This window comes from Aphelocoma coerulescens, chromosome 13 (genome assembly GCF_041296385.1).
Source record: "Aphelocoma coerulescens isolate FSJ_1873_10779 chromosome 13, UR_Acoe_1.0, whole genome shotgun sequence".
Taxonomy (NCBI): domain Eukaryota; kingdom Metazoa; phylum Chordata; class Aves; order Passeriformes; family Corvidae; genus Aphelocoma; species Aphelocoma coerulescens.
In genome coordinates, this window is record NC_091027.1 from 12,888,206 (window position 1) to 12,906,471 (window position 18,266).

Below are 18,266 nucleotides of genomic sequence, written 5' to 3' on the forward strand. Positions count from 1 at the left end.
TCCAGTCAAGTCTCAGAAGTAAGCCAAAGGGTGATTTCAGGATGCTGCAGTGTCCATTTTAATTTGTTTGCAAAAAACAAAGTGAAAATGACCAGTATAAACCGGGAAGGTTGGAAGCTGCTAACCATGTCTGCCTAGAGGCTTTAATTAGACAAAGCTGGTATAATTTGTGCTTGTTGTATTTTTCTAACATATACAATGATGTCAGTTCGACCTTTGTTTTCACATTTGCCTAAAATGGCCTTTCCCACCTGAATCTGAGCACATTTGGATTAGCCAGGGAGCAAGCTGCTACTGCCAAGAATCAATGGCAAGCAAAGCCAATTGTGTGGGGAAAATCTGAGCCGCACAGGTAAAGGAAAAAAATAAGCTAGTGACTTCCAGCTGCCAGCAATCTACTTTCAAACAGTTCAAATGAATACTGCGAAGTTCAGGTGCTTATGCAGATTTTTCAAGATATCCCTCAAATTTAAACCTAGAATAGTAATTAGGCTGACTTTTCCTGAAGGTGATCTATTCAAACTTACCATTCTCTGCTTCAGTGTTCCCTAAATATGAGAGATACTCCACTGGGTTTAGCTACAGACTATCCAGACACTATCCAGAAAACACAAGAAACACAAGTTTCCTTTACAGCACTTGTGCATTCATTCAAAAGACCCCCAAAGACTATTCTGTTTTCACTGTTTTGCCTGCTGACAACTCACTATAGTAGCCACCAGGCTGAATGGACATGTTCCACAAAACCTTCCTCAGCAGACAGGACCTGTTCCTGAGAAAATGCCTTTGTGCATTCTGGGCACACACGGAGAAACATTCATTTTTCCTTTTCTGAATCAAGAGTCCATGAAACCAGAGCAAAGCAAAATTTGGCAGGTTCACAAACATAGTCTGAGTAACAACAGAACATTCTGATAAGAAGAGCTCCAATATTCAAAGCTCAAAAGTTAGAAAAACAAATAAGTTGGCTTAAAGTTTCCCAGAGAAAGTGAAAGTGCTGGAAAAAATATCCAGGATGACAACTAAATTTATAACTACATAGAAGTATTAGAATGGCTTAGAAAGTAACATTAGAAATACTTCCATTAGTTGCTTTTAAAATCCCACATTACTGTAGAAATGAAGATTGTTTTAATGGCTAAGTCTCAGCTATTTAAAAATCATGCTGAACCCTTCCCTTGTTTCTTGCCTTGTGGAGTTGTATGTGTGACAAGACACAGCTCAAGGTGCTTACACAGTAGCTGTAAACAATTCTGCAGTTCTGCCATGACAGCCCCCCACTCAGATGAGATGAGCTGCTGAGAAGTCGCTTTCCCTCTGTGCAGCTGTGCTCTGTCTGACAGAGCACAGAACACAGGTTTGTGATCAGCCTTGTGCTGCAGACACTGTACCAGCTTTAGGTACCAGCTGAGAGCCAAGAACCAGCACAACAGCTGTTCCTAGTACTTATCAAAGTGAGTAATCCTTTTAAAAAACTGTTTAGGAACTTCCCACTAAGAAAATGAAGACTTGAGTGCTCAGACAAGACGAAGAGCATTCACACAATCCAGTCTGCCTGCTCCGCTTTGTGAGCAAGCTTTCAACAGGCAACAGCACTGAAAACCCACATGCCTATTTCTGTAAGAACAATCTGATTTAAATATTGCACACCATTACAGCTCAGCAACCACGTGTTATTATCTGTATCTTCATGCGAAAACCACAAAGGGAACATGGAGAGAACTGATCCCAGCTCTGGATCCAGACACATGGGATGCACAGCCCTGCAGTCCCACAGAGCCTGGCCCAGGCACTCAGGTGGCAGCGAAAGCTCCATGCTGAGCCGAGGTCAGAGCCACTGCTCTTCCCAACCCAGCATCCTCCTCCCAACAACCTGAGGACTTCAGAGTCTCAGATTGCAAGTACTGCCTCTGTTACCCTGACTCTGGAGTAGGACTGCAGATTCAGCAACAAAGAAGCCCCTAACTGGACACCAAACCCAAATCCACATCCAGTAATTTGCATATGGTTCTACCCCTATCCATAAAGACACCATGCTGCAGTCTTCTACTGCTGCCATGAAAGCTCAGCATTTAAGCAAGATCAGAAACAAGCTATTCAGCTTTTGCTTATTCTTGATGATTATCCCTAACGTTTTAAAACAACGGGTTTATAGGCAATAAAGTTTAAGACTTCTACTCAGGATTCACACTTCATGTCCCACACAGCAGTACTTCAATATTTTTAAAGCTGATTCACCTTGTTTCTAAGGCATTTGTCTTCATTTACTCTAACTGGATGGAGAAGCTCTTTATCTGATGCATCTTATTTTTACAGATAAATTTGAAGTGTAGACACTATTTATAAATCTGAAAGATGTTAGGAGCTTTCTTATTTGCAACATGAGCACAAAATCCTACCTGAGATTTATGTGTTATTATGCACACATAAAATTGGTTAGTGTTTTTTTAAATTTATTTTACACTTTCAAAAAAAAACCAACTGAAAATAATAACTAAAAAATAATTAATTTTGTATTTTACTTACTTGTAAAATGACTGTTAATTTAGGCACAGAAAAATATTATGTTATTAAAACTACTGAGTGCTGTCTTGGGTGAAATAATTCATCTATTAGCCTGGGATCAATGCAAATTAATCCACTCAGCACCATGAAAAAGGCTGCTTCTGCTCCTTATGTTGCATCAGAGTAGGAAAAGGTCTGATAAAGAAAGGATGAATAGGCAGAACAAATAATTTGTCATACTACTTGCTTTTAGCAGCAGAGAGTAACTAATTTAGATAAATTATATCAAGTGTCCTGCATTTTATATGAGAATTTCGTTAATTAATGATGCTTTGATTAAGTCCCCTTCTAACATGGATTATCTGCAGGAGGAAATTAGCACTTTTGTTCCCCTTTTCTCTTCAACACCATCTAACAGTCCCTGGGTATCATCAGCTCAGAGTAATTGGCCAAAGAAATCTCTGCTCTGACTCTGAGCCCATGGAGAATCTTTGACATTACTACTGCTGTAGTATCATACAGCAGGGTACTCCCACAGACATCTTTGCAAAGATTGCTACCCAGAGAACTTAGAAATGAAGACCTTTAGTACTGCCACAGTCACACAAGCATCATAGTCCTAAGAGTTGGTTTGGGTGTCACCGGTTTCCTACTTTGAATACTTACACAAAATTAAGCTCTTGCTGAAACAAGACCTAAACCCCATTTCTGGAATGATACCTGTGGAGGAGGTGGATGTATGATTACAAGAGCACATTTCTTTTTTGGTTATTTCTCCATATGATTTCTGTGGACAATGACAGATCCTTGCTATGCTAATGAAAACGCAGAGCAACCAACCTCTCTGTGCTTGCTATGGAGGTATTTCCACAGCCAGGCTACAAATATACAAAACTTTATGAAGCTAGAGTGAAAAACATTCAGTCATTTACTGTGAACCCAGTCAGAACAAAGTCACTCTGTACCCAAAACCATTAAGTCAGGCCATCAGATTACTGTCTAAAATCCCAGAATGATACAGTAGCCAACATTCTCTCCTTATTTGAAAGATAATTTGAAAGATGAAATCATAAGTTTTCAGGTATGACACCCAACTGAGAGAGCTATCAGACTCCCCGATTAAAATATTATTCTATAGCTGCTTTCCCTATTCCTCAGACATACAGGTAAAGTGTGATACTTATATATAGTTCAAGCTAGTATTCCAGAGGTCTACCTGAGATTGGTTTTGCCAGAGTATCATGACATATAAACCCTGGCCATTTACAGTGGCATTTTCTATCATGATTCATGCCATAAGGAAAGAGGCGTCTTTCCTTTTTGTTTTCCTTGCCTCCTGAAAGCAGAATTTATCTCCATTCAATAATGTTTGAAAATTATTTTCTTCATAATTAATTTCGTCTTTTTATCTTTTTACTAGACCCTCTTCTGATAAGAAAAGGAAAGATTGTTTCAGCAACAGTCAATCAACGAGCAGCTACATTGCAAATGCCATTTCCACATCGTCGGAATTAACATGTTTCAAAAAGTAAATCACCAAATAATGTAAAATAATTTAATATAGGATAAAAAGCAATGTTTTTGAATTGATTGCATCTTCAATTGTGGTTTTTTCTCCTCCCCAGTAAAGTGAGAAATGCCACATTTAAAATAACTAACTAACTAACTAACTAAATCAAAGCTACATTGTCATTAAGGAAGCTTTTAATCCCTCAAAAAGATAAAGGGCTATTCTTGCTCCCTACATTTTAAAGGAAAAATGTATTTATTTGGCCACAAACTGATCTATCAACCTCAATCATTTCAATTACAGCTCACATTAGAGGAAATAAACATAACATCCAAAATTGGCTGTTCCACCCAGTTCTACATCAGCTAAAAGACCTAAAGGGCACTTGGCCTTGAAGAAAATCCTGCCTTCATAAAATAGAAAGTGAAAGAAAAATATCAAACTGAACAATAATCTAGGTCAATCAGATGAGTTAAGAAACAACTTAGACCAGTAAAAAAAAAACCAAAAAAACTCCAAAAACCAAAACAAAAAAAAAACCCAAACAAAACAAAAAAAAACCCCAACAAACAAAGAAAAAAATAGCTTTAACATATTTAGTTGCTTAAACAGAGTCACAGGAGAAGAAAATCTCACTAAACATGTATTAACAGTGGGAAGGGAAACAGAGCATTTCAGTGCAAAATGGTCAGGTTTTTCTTGCTGTAAACAAGGAAGCCCTCATTCATCAAGACGTACCACTGTTCCCAAGCACAGCAAAGGCTTCTTTTCCCAGTTTAATATGAGGGAAAAGGGAGAGAAATGACTTTCTTCCTGCAAATAACATTTCATGGACTTTACCAAATCCCACATCTTTGATGCTTCCTAGAACTTTCAGCATCATTCATCACTCACTATGGCTAGATTTTCAAACAAGATCAGGTGTATCAGTAGGAAGCAAGAAGTTACACCTCTAAATTTCTACCTGCTTTTAACTGAACTGGTTGTTGCATCTAACTTTAATGCCAAGTCACTCAAATTACTAATTTAGAATTTGATCACAATACTATATTAGAGTTGCAACATTCTCTCTTATCAGCTTTGTATAAATACTCTATGTGTTAAAGACCTAATTCCCACATCACTTAAAATAACTCAATTCAAGATGACAATAATTCTGCTAGACCATTACAAACCAGATGATTATGAACATAGGTCTCCCTCCCTCCCCGATCCCAAATACAGCTCACGTATCCATTGTTGTTTTTTTTTCCTTTTAGAATTTCTTCAAAGACTCCAACTTCAAAAGCATTTATGGGAATAAAATTCTGCAGCATGTCCCAAAGCTCCTCAGACAGGCTACTACATGACTGTGCACACACACAACAGAAGGATTTCACTCACATTAAAAAAAAAAAAAAATAGATAGAAACTCCAATATATGCATCTTAATAATAGAGATTCTTAGAGATCTAGTAGTTATGATCAGAATTTGGATACCAATGAATATTCCCCCTCTTCACAACTGATTTACACAGTCTGCTACTGTTTGATTGATCAATGGTTTCATGTCTAACTAACCTTAATTAAAGCTACATTAAAATAGTTGTTTTCCCCTAACAAAATTACATAGGGAAGTTTCACTATGGTAACTACCACTGGAAACATGCAAGCTCACTGAAAGTATTGCACTGTCCCATTGTATCCATGCTGTCCTTGCTCTCTTGATATTTTTGAATGCAGCAAAAATACTCTAAGCTGGATATTATTTACAGCTGTTTTCGTACTATTTTTCATATGCCAGTGTCACCATACATATTAAAATATTCCCATGCATACGGTGTCCCTCATAAATCCATTTTAAATCAATATATATGTGCCTCAATGCATAAGGTGAATGATTACTGTCACCAAGAACAACGAACAAGCACAAGGCCAAGTATAAGCCATTTGTGAATCCTATTCCCAGTTTTGAGCAAAGCTAGTAAGGAATTTTCTGGCAGAAAATTAGATGAAACTTAAATACCTTGTAATTTGGGGACTCAAATACCTTTGACTGGAGAAGGAAGAAGGAAGACAAAAAACCCACACTGTCTTCCACTCGTCATGTTTTCAATAAACTTCTTTTATTTGATACTCAGAGAGAATTTCAGGGAGAGAGAGATTTTATCTTGAAAAGGTGGAGATTTTATTTAAATTATGGAAGAAAGTTGAAAGAATACAAGGATCACTCCTTTTTCCCATCCCAGAATCCTGCGGCTTACAAATGCTGAATCAATGAAACCAAAAACTCACAGACTGGTTGTGCTGGTTTGGCCAAGTTTAGAAATATATCCTCTGAGAGAAGGCAGGTTACAAACCACCCTTCCTCTACCAGGTTCGGGGAAAATAAATTTTCCTCGAAGGAAAGTGAAAGAGATAAAAACTATTTATTTAACAAACACATGGGAAAGGAGAATAATGCTAAATAATAAAATCTCTCGCTGTGTAGAAAAAACCTGGGAAAGTGTTAGAGTGCTTTCTTTGGTCTCCTCGGAGCTGGGGTTTGGCCCAGGGCCAGGCCCTCTGTGCTCAGTGGAAAGTCCTCTTGATGTGTTCCCATATTGAAGTGGTCCAGCAGAAAAGGGAGAAAATCTGAAATTCCAGGGAAGAAAATAAGTTCAACTCTCAGTCTCTCTCCGGAGAAAAAAAGAAGCTGAAAAACTGGCCAAAAGCTGACTGGAAAGCAGCAAGCCGGGTGCTTCCTCACTCCCCTGCCGCAGCTGAAAAAGTCTATCTCTGTGTGACCTTGAACAAGCTGCAAACTGCTTTGAAGAAGTTTTGCTCAGGTTTTCCTCCCCCCTCTCAGGCTCGGTTTAAAGGTATAGAAAGGCACAAAATTAATTCCTGGGCATAGGGCAGCGACATGGGATACATATTATAAAGTAACCCCAAGACACTGGTATTTCTCAGAATGTTTTTAGTATTTCCTCTAGTCTTAATTCCATTACTACTTTTTAGTTTCTTCAAAACTGGCTACCTTCTCTGTGCCAATGTCTATTTCCTGCCTTCCCCACCTACCTCTTGTTAGAGACGATGAGATTAAATTTCTATTAACATTAAACAAAAGGGCTCTCTGTGCTACAATAATAATATTTAAATCACAACAAAATCCTACTTGTACTTGTGTGGTGGAAAAGCACTAATACTTGGAGTAGTACTTCTGAAAAAGACCATTATGGCAAGCTCATGTAATAAGAAGTAGAGAAGTATCACCTTCCCTGTAGACCTGTGTGCTGGTTTAACAAAAACCTGGTGTGTGGAGGCAGAGAAAAAAAAAAAAAAAGAAGAGCTGTTTGAGGCCTCTATGTCCGGCACAGAACCAATGCTGGCGGCTCTGGCGATGGGCGGGTTGCTAGGCCAATTGGATGGGCTGGAAAGGCCTCTGTGATGACATATTTAAGAAAGGAGAAAGCACGAAAAGTCCCTTTTCCCACTTCCCTGCAAGGGCTGGGGAGGGGGCCCTCGGGCTCCTTCCCGGAGAGGGCCAGCAGGCCCTTCCTGGCACGGCGGCTGCGGCCATGCCCCCGGGGGGTGGGGGAAGGGCCACCCCGGTGACGTGAGCAGCCGCGCGGCCGGAACCCTCCTGAAGCCACGGCCCACGCAGTGCCAGTGGGCCCCTGAGGCCAGCACGGCTCACACGGAACCGAGAAAAACACCACACAGCCAGCAGCAAGAGACATGGCGAGTATTTCCCCAATTTGGAGACTGGATGAGATCCACTGCAGCTTGCAGACACCAACTTTTTTCCAAGTCAGAGAAAAGGAAAACCACACAAGGAAAACCAACATGGCAGCACTGAAAGTCAGTAGGGGGAGGGAGAGGGCGGAGGCGCTCCAAACACTGGTGTTGAGATTCTCCTGCAAGCTGTGGTGAGGACTGTAATACAACAGTTTCCCTATCATTCATGAGGTGCATGGGGGGGGTGGAGAGATCCACACGCAGCCCGTGAAGAGGAGTGCTCACACTGGAGTGCACAGATGCTGAGAGACTTTTAAAGATTGAAGAAGAGAGTCTTTGCTTCCAGGCTGGAATAGCTCATCCTTAAAAGCCTAAACCCCATAAAGTCTTATGGCCCACTCTGGCAGCTGTGGGAAGACTGTATGACCCGTGGGAGGGATTTCCACATTGCAGCAGATTCAGGTGGGCTGTTGCTTGTGAAGATTGAAACCATGCTAGAAAAGTTCGCCGAGAACTCTCTCCTGTGGAAGGATCCCACGGCACAGCAAAAGAAACTCTTTTCCTTAAACATAAAGAAAGACTCTTAAGAAGTGAAATACTGACCAAAACCCCATGTTTGTCTCCTTGCACAGTTGGTAAAAAGAGTGAGAGGGACTGGAAAATAAAGGTGTTCTGAAAGTTTGCTTTGGTTCTTATCATCCTATTTAATTTTTTTAATTTTTTATTTCTTTAATTTTAATTCTGTCAATAATAATTTTTTTATTTTAATAAAATTAAATTTTTTTAATTCTGTCAATAATAAATTTTCCTTAAGTTCAAAACTCTTTTAAGTTTTGAACCTGTTTTGCCTTGAAGTTTTTCCTTTTTCCTTGATAATCCTTATTTCAACCTATGAAAATGAAGTTTTAAGTTCCCCTCCTCTGCTCAGCTATAGCAGAGGAAAATAAGTGAATAGTTTTTCGTGGTGCCTGGCACTTAACTGGCGTCAAACCTCGACAACCAGTCTCAAAACACATTTCACATACTCTAAACATCTGAATTATTCAGGGTTCATAATTAGCTTGGTAGCCCTGAAACTGATAATTTGCTTTATCAATTACTACAACATTCTTCCTACTAAGAGTATAAGGGGACGCATGTCTTCAAATGTCCATCTTCCCTATTTATAGAGGGAATACAGTTCATCTTTGCAGGTTATCCTGGAATGAATCCAGAGTTCAGCTGTCAGAGGTGTAAACTTCCTCAGAGTACCAAACTGGCAACAAAAAACTATATACCGGTTTCTTACGCAGATCATTTATAGAACAACTTGTCCCTGATACCTTATCAACAATGTTGTCAGAGATAAATTTTTAAAGAAATTTTTTAAATAATTTAAACTATTGCTTTATCTGTCATCACATTCTAAGAATAGAGGATTTGGGAGAAGTTGTTACTAAATATTGAAGACTTGAGTGAAGTATCAGTTAATACATTTGCTGTCTCCTCCAGAGACTGCCAGTGATTGACCAAACTGATCCTATGCTGATCCAAGAGAAGAGTTGACACTCTTCTTCCTTTATGCATAAGCAATTAATTACTGGAGCTTGAAATCACTATACTTGGCCTCTATTAATTTAGGTCAAAAATAAAACCTTAACTTAGGCATGTCAAATTCCTTCAGTTACCTGTATCTTTCTTCAGGGAAAAAAAATTGTCCAACATTTTCAAGGTAAGAGTAACTTCAGTCGTCATTAGTGTTTAGTTTGTACAGTCCGTCAGACAATGTTTTATCATCCAGTAACACCTTCACCCTGGGAAGCAGCACATGCACTAGGTGTGTCTTGGTGTGGGACTGTGTTCATAAATAGCTTGAGCATCCTGGACTGTGGTGTGGAGACAGAGGGATGTAATTAGAGGAGATGGGGCATGAGCGCATCCTGCTTCAGCAAGTCCCCCCATTCCCCCCTAACCTGGCAGAGCATTATCAGCTGCATTTGGAAACCCATGAAGACCAAGTGCAACCACTAACAGAAGTTCCCTAGGCACTGGCTGGGCATGGCAGACCTCCTAGATTTACCTACACAGACCAATTCCATGTAACTGGTGTTTTGACAATGTCTGTCAGTATGAGCTTGTGAGAAGAGATAAGATAGAATTGGGCTTTGGGACGTGCCTGCAGAGGCACATGGCAGCACAGAGAAGCACATGGCGGCACACAGAAGCTCCTCCACTGGACCCTGGCGGGAGGAGGTGTCACATGGCAGACCCCTGTGGAGAGGAGCCTGCTGGGAGCTGACAGATGGGTGAACAGCGCGTGATCACCCCATAGAAGGACATTTAGAAAGTGTGTTGCTGATGTGGCAACACGGGATAGGTCACGTAGCGAGAATTACCATATAAGGAAATACTGTGCCTTGGAAAAGTGTATAAAACCAGCTAATTTCTTTAAACGATTCAGATTCCCTGCTGGTCTGGGTCCCTGCCTCAATCGCTACACGAGCATAATCTTCTCATCATCAACATATTCTCAAAGCTAATCATTAGGTGCATTATAGGTCAATCAATTTAATTCTCCAGAGAGAACAGATCCTTGATCAAATACCAGGCTGTAACCTTTCAAAAGGTGAGACTGAATTCATAAACCAGGCAATTTAAAAAAAAAGAGGTTTTTAAAGAAGCTGGGCACAAGTGTAACTCTGGTCAGTCACTCCACACACAAATAACCTCCTCTCTGAGCTGCCACAGAAATCAGTACAATCCAACTCAAAGCTAATATTCTCTAAGTTGCTACTGACCATCTTTTCCTTGCCTGCTTTTGGACAAATGAAAGATCACACATATTCAAGTCTTCTGTTACTCAGGCCTGAACCAGATGCTGCCCTAGTGATTTAAAATAGATTTTCCCTACTGCAAGCACAGAACCAAGCATAGACTTGGGTTTGGGATTGCTATATAATAAATTCCCTGAGTTGCTGTGTCTGCACATGTGTGCCAAAACACTTCAACCAGAACCTGCAGCACCTCTGCTTTCTTCTACCAAGACCTCTAGGGAAGAGTCCAGCTCTTTGCCCAATCATGTCAAATCATTTTGACATTTATGAAGACCTGATATCTTTTAAAGAAACACTATTAAGGAAAACACCAAACAGTATTTCCTAATCTTTATCAAGAGCCTAATTAGGAAGGGGGGAAAAAACAGACCTAGAAGAAAAATCTTGAGCTTTCATCAAGCTTATTACGAAATTAAAGTTAATTGAGTCTAATCATCTTCACCTACATTGTTTTGGACATGAAAAAGGTGTTGATCATTTTCAGCAATTAGCAATGCTTTTCACTCTCCACATCTTTTGCCAGTGCTTCCCAAAAGACACCAGATTTCACATCTTTTTTTCCCCAAACCACTCCACTTCAGGTGACATGTTTCATGACAACTTCTTGTTGGCCGTCTGCAATAAGTATGTTTAAGACACATCATGCAAGGGAGATAACCCTGTAGTCCTTTGCAGATAAGATAAATGTTTTTTCTCTCACCTGACGAACAGCAACAAATTGAACCTTCTACCAATCAGCTAATAAAGCTGTTATTTTTGACAGATTCTAAACCAAAATAGGAATAAGATTTAATCAACAAGGAGTCTGCATATCAGAGAATCATTAAAGGTTGAAAATAACTCCACGATCAAGTCCAGTCTTTGCCCAAAATGAAGAAAAAGCCTCAGCCTGCCTTCAGCACCTCACAATAAACACAGACAACTGACCAAAGGTGTGACTGTAACACCCCACAGCAGAGCACCAGAGGGAGGGCATTGCCAGGGTCAAGGAACTTCAGATTGCAAAACTTTAGACAAGTTCTTCAAAAGGCCCCAATGGCCTACTCTCTAAATGCCACAGAGAAAGAAAAAAAGCATCCACAATTATATAAAAATGAAAAAGAAATGCATTTTGTTAACCTCAGCATGTACTTTCAAGTGAACTTAGAACTCAAGCCTAGAAAGTTGCCCAAAGTCACACAGAGCACATGAGGTAAAAGTTCTTTGAGTCCTAAAAAAAGCCTTGCCGCAAGCCTAACCTCCTTTCCTTCAGTCTTCTTTTTTTTTTTTCCTTCCTTTAGTCACTGAGACATGATCTGAACTTCAATTCAAACTTAAAAATACTTAAGGCAAGAAAATTACAGAGCTTGCAAGTTAAGGCTGCATTCAGGTGGTTACACTTGACTTAAAGTCTTATTTGTTGAACTGGCCAAAACTTAGGGAGGGGAAGCAGAATGAGAAGGTACAATCATCATATACAGTTTCCTAGAGCCATCTAACAAAAAGATGAAGATACAGGAGCTAAACACAGAATGAAAAATATAGCACCTGAGGTTTTCTTTGCTGTGCAAAATTAGAATAGACATCTGGAACAAAGACTCCCACAAAGTTTCTTAGTTGCTTTTAACATGTGAACAGCTGTGCAACCTGAACGCACAGCAATACAGGAGAACTGCAACAGGGTAATATGATTTACAGAACTCTGCAGGAGCTGCTTGTAAAGAACAATACAGAAGAATTTTGCATTGCAAAGGCTGTTGAAAAGTTGAAAAATGGGTATTAACTCCCAGAAAACAATCAGCAATTTCACAAGACTGAAATGATAACACAAGGAAGATAAGTCAGCGGGTTTACAGGACAAAACCAAATAATCTCACAAGATGGTTATGTTAGCATGAGTTAATCACTTCCATCAAACAGACCAAGCAACCACACATCCCAGAAAATGCAGACTGCATTACGGAGCTAGAATTCAGGGAAAGTAGAAGATACAACTTGACAGTCTAAGTAGGAATAGTTGCAGCATTTAGAAACTATCAAAAAAGCAAATTCTTCCAGAAGTTCAGCTGTAGGAGTATCATCTGTATAGATAATTCATGAAGTAAATCATGTTAGTAAAATGTTTATTTCCTACCAGCTGCAGCTAAAACAATTTTTTACATCTAAGACAGCACAGTCTCCAAAGATGAAAACCAGAATAGGTCAGAGAAAGTTAAATACCTACTTAAAAAGACTCATTAGAAGTCCTTTTCTTTACAGCATCTCTGAAAAATCAGACAGCAGTTTTTATTAAAATCACCATTTTCCCAATAATTATTTTAAAAAACCTGCACTGTGATTTTATATTTGTGACCTAAAGTGCCCAGACACTTAGGAAGTATTTTATATAAGAACTAGTAGATTGCATAAATGAGCCATAATGGTTCTCATTAACTGGTCATTACAGCCACATTCCATCACTTACCAGACTACATGGCTTTTTTTTCCCCCCTACTAAAAGGAAGACACACCTTCCTGAGAGCTGCCATGCTCAAGTGCTATCACCAAGAATCAGAAAACGTTTTTTAATACCTACACATTCATTTACAAAGAAAACACTGATAAATATTTACATTAAGTTATGACTTAAGCACACAAATTTACCATGTAGCATTAAGTGGGGAAAAAAGATACCTCCATCATATTTTTTCATAGCAGCTTAAGTTTTAAAGGTGCTTCAAACAGAAGCAAGAAGAATTTTTTGTACACCCTCTTCCAGCTCCCTCAGCAGGCACACTGACCACCCCAGCAGCTGTCAGTTCTGCTCTCTGACCTCTCACAGACCAGCCCAAAGCCCAGTTGCCCTTTTAATCCTGAGCCACTTTTGTGGCCACAGAAGGACTCATGTTTCCAATGGGACTTACAATCAACTCTTCTCTATGAGAGGATGAGTAGAGCAAAAATGGTACTGGCTTCTGTCACTCACAGCTCTGGATTTATTTAAAAGCTGAAGGGCTGAGCACAAATCTTGGTCTCCCCAAGCCAGTAAGATTTGCATTGTTTCTTTTCGGACCTTGACTCCTTCCTTTCCTGCAGTGTTGGCAGTTTCATTTACAGGTGACTGGCATTGAGCAAAAATCAAAGTCTGCATCTGAGAGCAGCAATCTGCACTACAGCAAAACCATCTCTGCCTTCAGCTCACCAGTGCTACACCAGCATTCAGACACAGGAAACCACCCTTCAGTCCACAAAGACAGAAACCTCTCCTTTTTAAGAAAAGCAAGTGCCATAGCATCTCTCCAACAAGGCAAAGCACTGTGAATTACAGACGTTAACTAGTTTCAAATAGGTCTCAGAACTGAAATTTTAATTTCCAGTTCATGGACAGTTGCCTGAAATTTGCTTAGTTCATTGCCCTTTGTTTGATCCAGACTATAATTTCCCTTTAGCTCAGATTTAGTGTCATTCTTTGCATGGCTGTGAGAGAAGTATAAAATGCCATTTCAATGCTGGGCATAGATGCACTTGGACTACAAACATGGAGGGGTGCTGTAGTTTCCCAGGCTAAAAGGTGTAACAGTATTTCCTTCTCAGAGATCTGTGTGAAGACTGTTCCATGTGTGTTTTGCTAGACATTCCAGCCCCACAATGATAGAGGTAGTACTAATCCACACACTAAAAAGTACATTTTTCTCTATGGTTACTCAGTAACAAGGCAGAATTCTGTTTTCATTATTCAAAGATATGAATTGACAGAATCAACTAAAGAAGTCATCCATATGTTCTGGTGGAAGCAGTCCTGTATGGAGTGTCTTTTTAAAAGAGACAGAAACATTTCATAAGAAAGAAAAAAAACCAAACTATTTAGTAAAGAACAGCTATTAAGAAGAACTCAGTTAAGAACTGTTTCAGCTTTAAGTTGCTCAGCATAGCACAAACTACCTGCTGTAGCACACAAAGTAAAGCCTCACCACTTCTCAATCATTTCTTTTGCTCATTTCCTATGAAGGGAAACCAAATCCATATAGAGCGATTGAAGAGGTCTTCTAGAAAAACAAGTTTCTTGAACAGGTTTATTTGGACTTGCCTGTTGAGCCCTCCTCTAGAACATATTTTATGCTAGAAGCAGAATTCTGTTGTGGAAAAAGAGCAAGATTAAGAATGTCAAAAGTTACCTACTCGGGCTTGTTAGATCTTTTTCCCTTCAATTGAGCTGTGCATTGGGATAATTCATTGCATAGCTTCCAAAAAGCTTTTAGTCAGCAGCACTTCTGTCCGCCTTGGGGTAAGAAAAGCCTCCTGCCTCCATCTTCCATGGAGCTTTAAAAGCAGGTCTGATTTCTCTTCATGTGGAGAGCTGCCACTAAAGGCCAGATTAGGGTTAGATCTGAATCTGTGTCTAGTCAAGAAAAAAGAAAACCCAACAACGCAGGAACGAATAATGCCAGCCTGAGGGAAATGCTAAACAATAAAAATACTGCATCATGCATCTTTCTTTCCTTCTTCCCGGTGCACCAGCCTCTCTGACTCAGAGTTCACTACTCTGCAGATCTTTGTTATTGCATCAGTTCTTTCCATACTCTCACTCAAGGGGTTATCTGTAGGTTTAGAAGAAAGTGACCACAGGTTTTCAATTGTGTTGCTCTGATGCATGAGAGCAAAGCCTAAGGTGTATTGTCATAATGGCCCGTTCAACAAAACCACTCCACTCTCCCTTCTCGAGAGAAATGACATTTGTGTGACTTGGAAACAAACAGCTCCAGGAGCCGATCGGCTGAAAACTAATTGCTAGTGAGAGACCCCTAGGCTGGCCTAGATCAGTTAAGCTAGCTCACCTTAGGTTCAGATGCATGGCAGGGAAAGTGTACCTACAACCACACAAAATTACAACTGGCTTAAACACTGCAGGTTCATACTGTCAGATTCCCTTTGCATGCCTAGATCAACTAAATATTAGGGTGCAAGCAGCCAGATGATTAGATATTAATTTCTTTTGAAAATTGCATCCCCATTTTATCTCAAAATTAAGTCAGGCCCATGCTTACACCCTTCAGGTGTTGAAATTCTTTAAGTGATATACTGATACGAGAGAGAGCGAGGATGATGATATTTTGCTGCATGATTTACATCCAGACAGGACTGCTATCCCTATTCTGAGCTCTGAATTCACTCACTTTCCTGCACCCACATAAATTGCATTCCCTGTAATGAACTGAATGGAGTTACTGTTCTGTAGTTCCCAGTCACAGGTTTTCTCTCCCAAATTTCCCTGGTGTATTTGAGTCTTCTGCTGAAATATGCAACATCAAGTAAATATATATTTTGCAGAGCTGTGTCTAAGAGAGATTTTGGAGGTCTGTCCAGCCTCCTCATCCCCCAAAGAGATTGGAAAAAAAAAGACTATCCATGGATATGAAGTTTTAAGGGTCAGGGAATCTAAATCTAATCATAGCTGCTAAGATTTTAATCCTAGTGTAACCCTGAGATAGATCGATCCATCTATATATAATTACTTACATAATTTCAGTAGTACATAAAAGCCAGCAAAGTCTATTTTATTGTAAAAGAAGATAGGCAGGAAACTACTTGCACATACAGTGTTAAAATGTCATTTTAGTCCCATTTCTCTTAAATACTGGTCACTGAAAGGTTTTTTCTTTCCTCATCTTCATCCAGAAAAAGATTACTTTTTCCAAAGCGTATTCTAAATTTCAGACCTTTACTCTTCTAGGTCCTTCTGATAAAGGTTGAAAGATGAATAATCACCAAACCCTAGAACTGGAATGGGCCAGATGCTTCTCAGCCATCCTTCCATGGAGCAATATCTGCTTGACAGAGGTTAAAGGAAGTTGTTTGTTTTTCAAACTTAGTGAACATTGGGGTCATGTTACATAAGGGAAAACAAAGTTAAGACTCCTTTAGTGATCCCACTCGAGCCCTGAAAACCTACAGGAGGGAGGGTTTGGGTGCTGAGGCAGGAGCAGGGAGAGCATCCTTGCTGCAGCTTTGCTTCCCTATGCTCAGCCAGCAGCACTGCTCTGGCTGCCGCACTGCCACTGCCTCCCCTCCTCGCCAGCTAATTGCTGCACTAAATCCTGGGGATTAAGCAGTCGTGAGGAAATACTGAGGGATGCAAGACTTAAAAGCTGAAGAAAAGAAGTGAAAAAAAAATTCTCTTTTCATCTGCTCCCATCCCCTCTCTCTCGCCCTTAACCCCCAGGCTCCCAGCTGCAGTTGGGAACGGCTGGAAATTGCTTCTCCCAGACAGCACAAGATTGCCACCTGCAGGGCTCGGGAGCCAGGACGACGGCACTGGGGAGCACGGAGCTAAAGAAAAACAAGCATGAAACAGGTTGTATTTTCCATGGAAATTCACTCAATTTTCTCTTCTTTTCCTTCTCAGTTCTCCTACTCAGGACATTAATCTACTGTTCTCAAGTGGAAGAAAAGTTAAGGGCTCTGTGCTGTGGCATAGAGAGATTAAGCAGACATGATAAAATTCTTCTACATATTCATGCCCCAGTTCTTATAATTTTCTTATAGCTCCTGGAGATTGCAATAGGCTCTTACCTTTAAATTTTTTTTATAGTTTTACTTTCCCTGTTCATAATTTGATAATAAAGCAGAAGCTGAGAACATATCCACCAGGACTCTCATACATGGCAGACAAGATAATAATAAAATTGACTTGGTCCACACTGACTTTCAGAAGGAAAAGAGTTTTTTATTACTAGTTTTATCTTGGACTGATACTGAAATTATTTTTACAAAAACTATCAGCATGCCTGCTTCTGCAGACAAAAGCCTATATAACAGTGCACCCACAGGGAATACCAATTCCATATAATATTATCAGGAAGGGGGAAAAGACACTAGAGGTTTACTTCATATATGCTGTGTTCACTTTGAGTGGACATAAGTTTGGAAAAATCCTTCTATCGTTATATTTTTCTCTGTAAGACACTGGAGAAAACTGGCAAAGGGATGACCAATATGTCATCAGTTGGTAGGAGGCATGTAGGAGTCAAAATGGTCAATTCTACACACCTCATACAAAAGGAATAGTTAAATGCTGAACACTTTTCTGCTTCAGGGACCAAGCAAGCTGGAGGAAAAGCCCTTCACAGCAGCAAATCTAATCCTTAAGACAAGAGTTACACTAAATCGTGGCTTGGAGCATATATTGAAGCTCAAGAAAAACAAATGCTACAGGGGTACCAATACCCTCTACAAACCAAGCACCACAAATATAAGATTTTCAAAACGAAACTAACTACATTTAACTGGATCCAACCCTGTAAGGGTAAGCAAGTACACTGCTAATGCATCAAGCAATTTCAAACTCAGCCTGAAGCAAAACCAAACCAACAGCTGGTGCTTCTGGATTTACAACAGTACAGTGATTTTCTGGAGAACTGTATTTTCTGTATTTTTATGCTTTATGAAGAGAAGTCAATCAATGCACAAAACTTACTCCTAGCTACCTCATTAAAAATCCAGAATCTTGGCAAGTAAATGAAAACATCTTCATAAGGAACTACTCACTGTCCATAGAAGACACATCTTCTGAAGTCAAGAAATATGGGACAAAAACATTTAACTTGAGTGTATTTTCTATTTCCTTTTTCACTGTTTTTTCAACTTCTAACCAACCATTAGAGATTTCAGTAGTTTACCTGAAACACTGAAATCATCCTGCTGGTTTGGTCAACAATAAATCAAGTACCAGAAACCAATGATAAATAAGTAACATGGTCAAAAGGATGATAACATGATTTTAA

General features: G+C 39.7%; 1 protein-coding gene across 8 annotated transcripts in view; it reads right to left on the reverse strand.

The window, feature by feature from the left end:
- Positions 1 to 18,266, reverse strand: part of LOC138118303 (uncharacterized) — a 234,410-nt gene that overhangs the window by 187,613 nt on the left and 28,531 nt on the right. For 5 of the 8 annotated variants that reach the window (XM_069029208.1, XM_069029211.1, XM_069029207.1 and 2 more), the window contains exon 1: positions 14,665 to 14,821. The exons of the other annotated variants lie outside the window; for them this stretch is intronic. The gene's annotated coding sequence lies outside the window, so the exon portion shown is untranslated. Of the gene's footprint in view, positions 1 to 14,664; positions 14,822 to 18,266 lie in introns of those variants that run through there. 8 annotated transcript variants of the gene reach the window in all.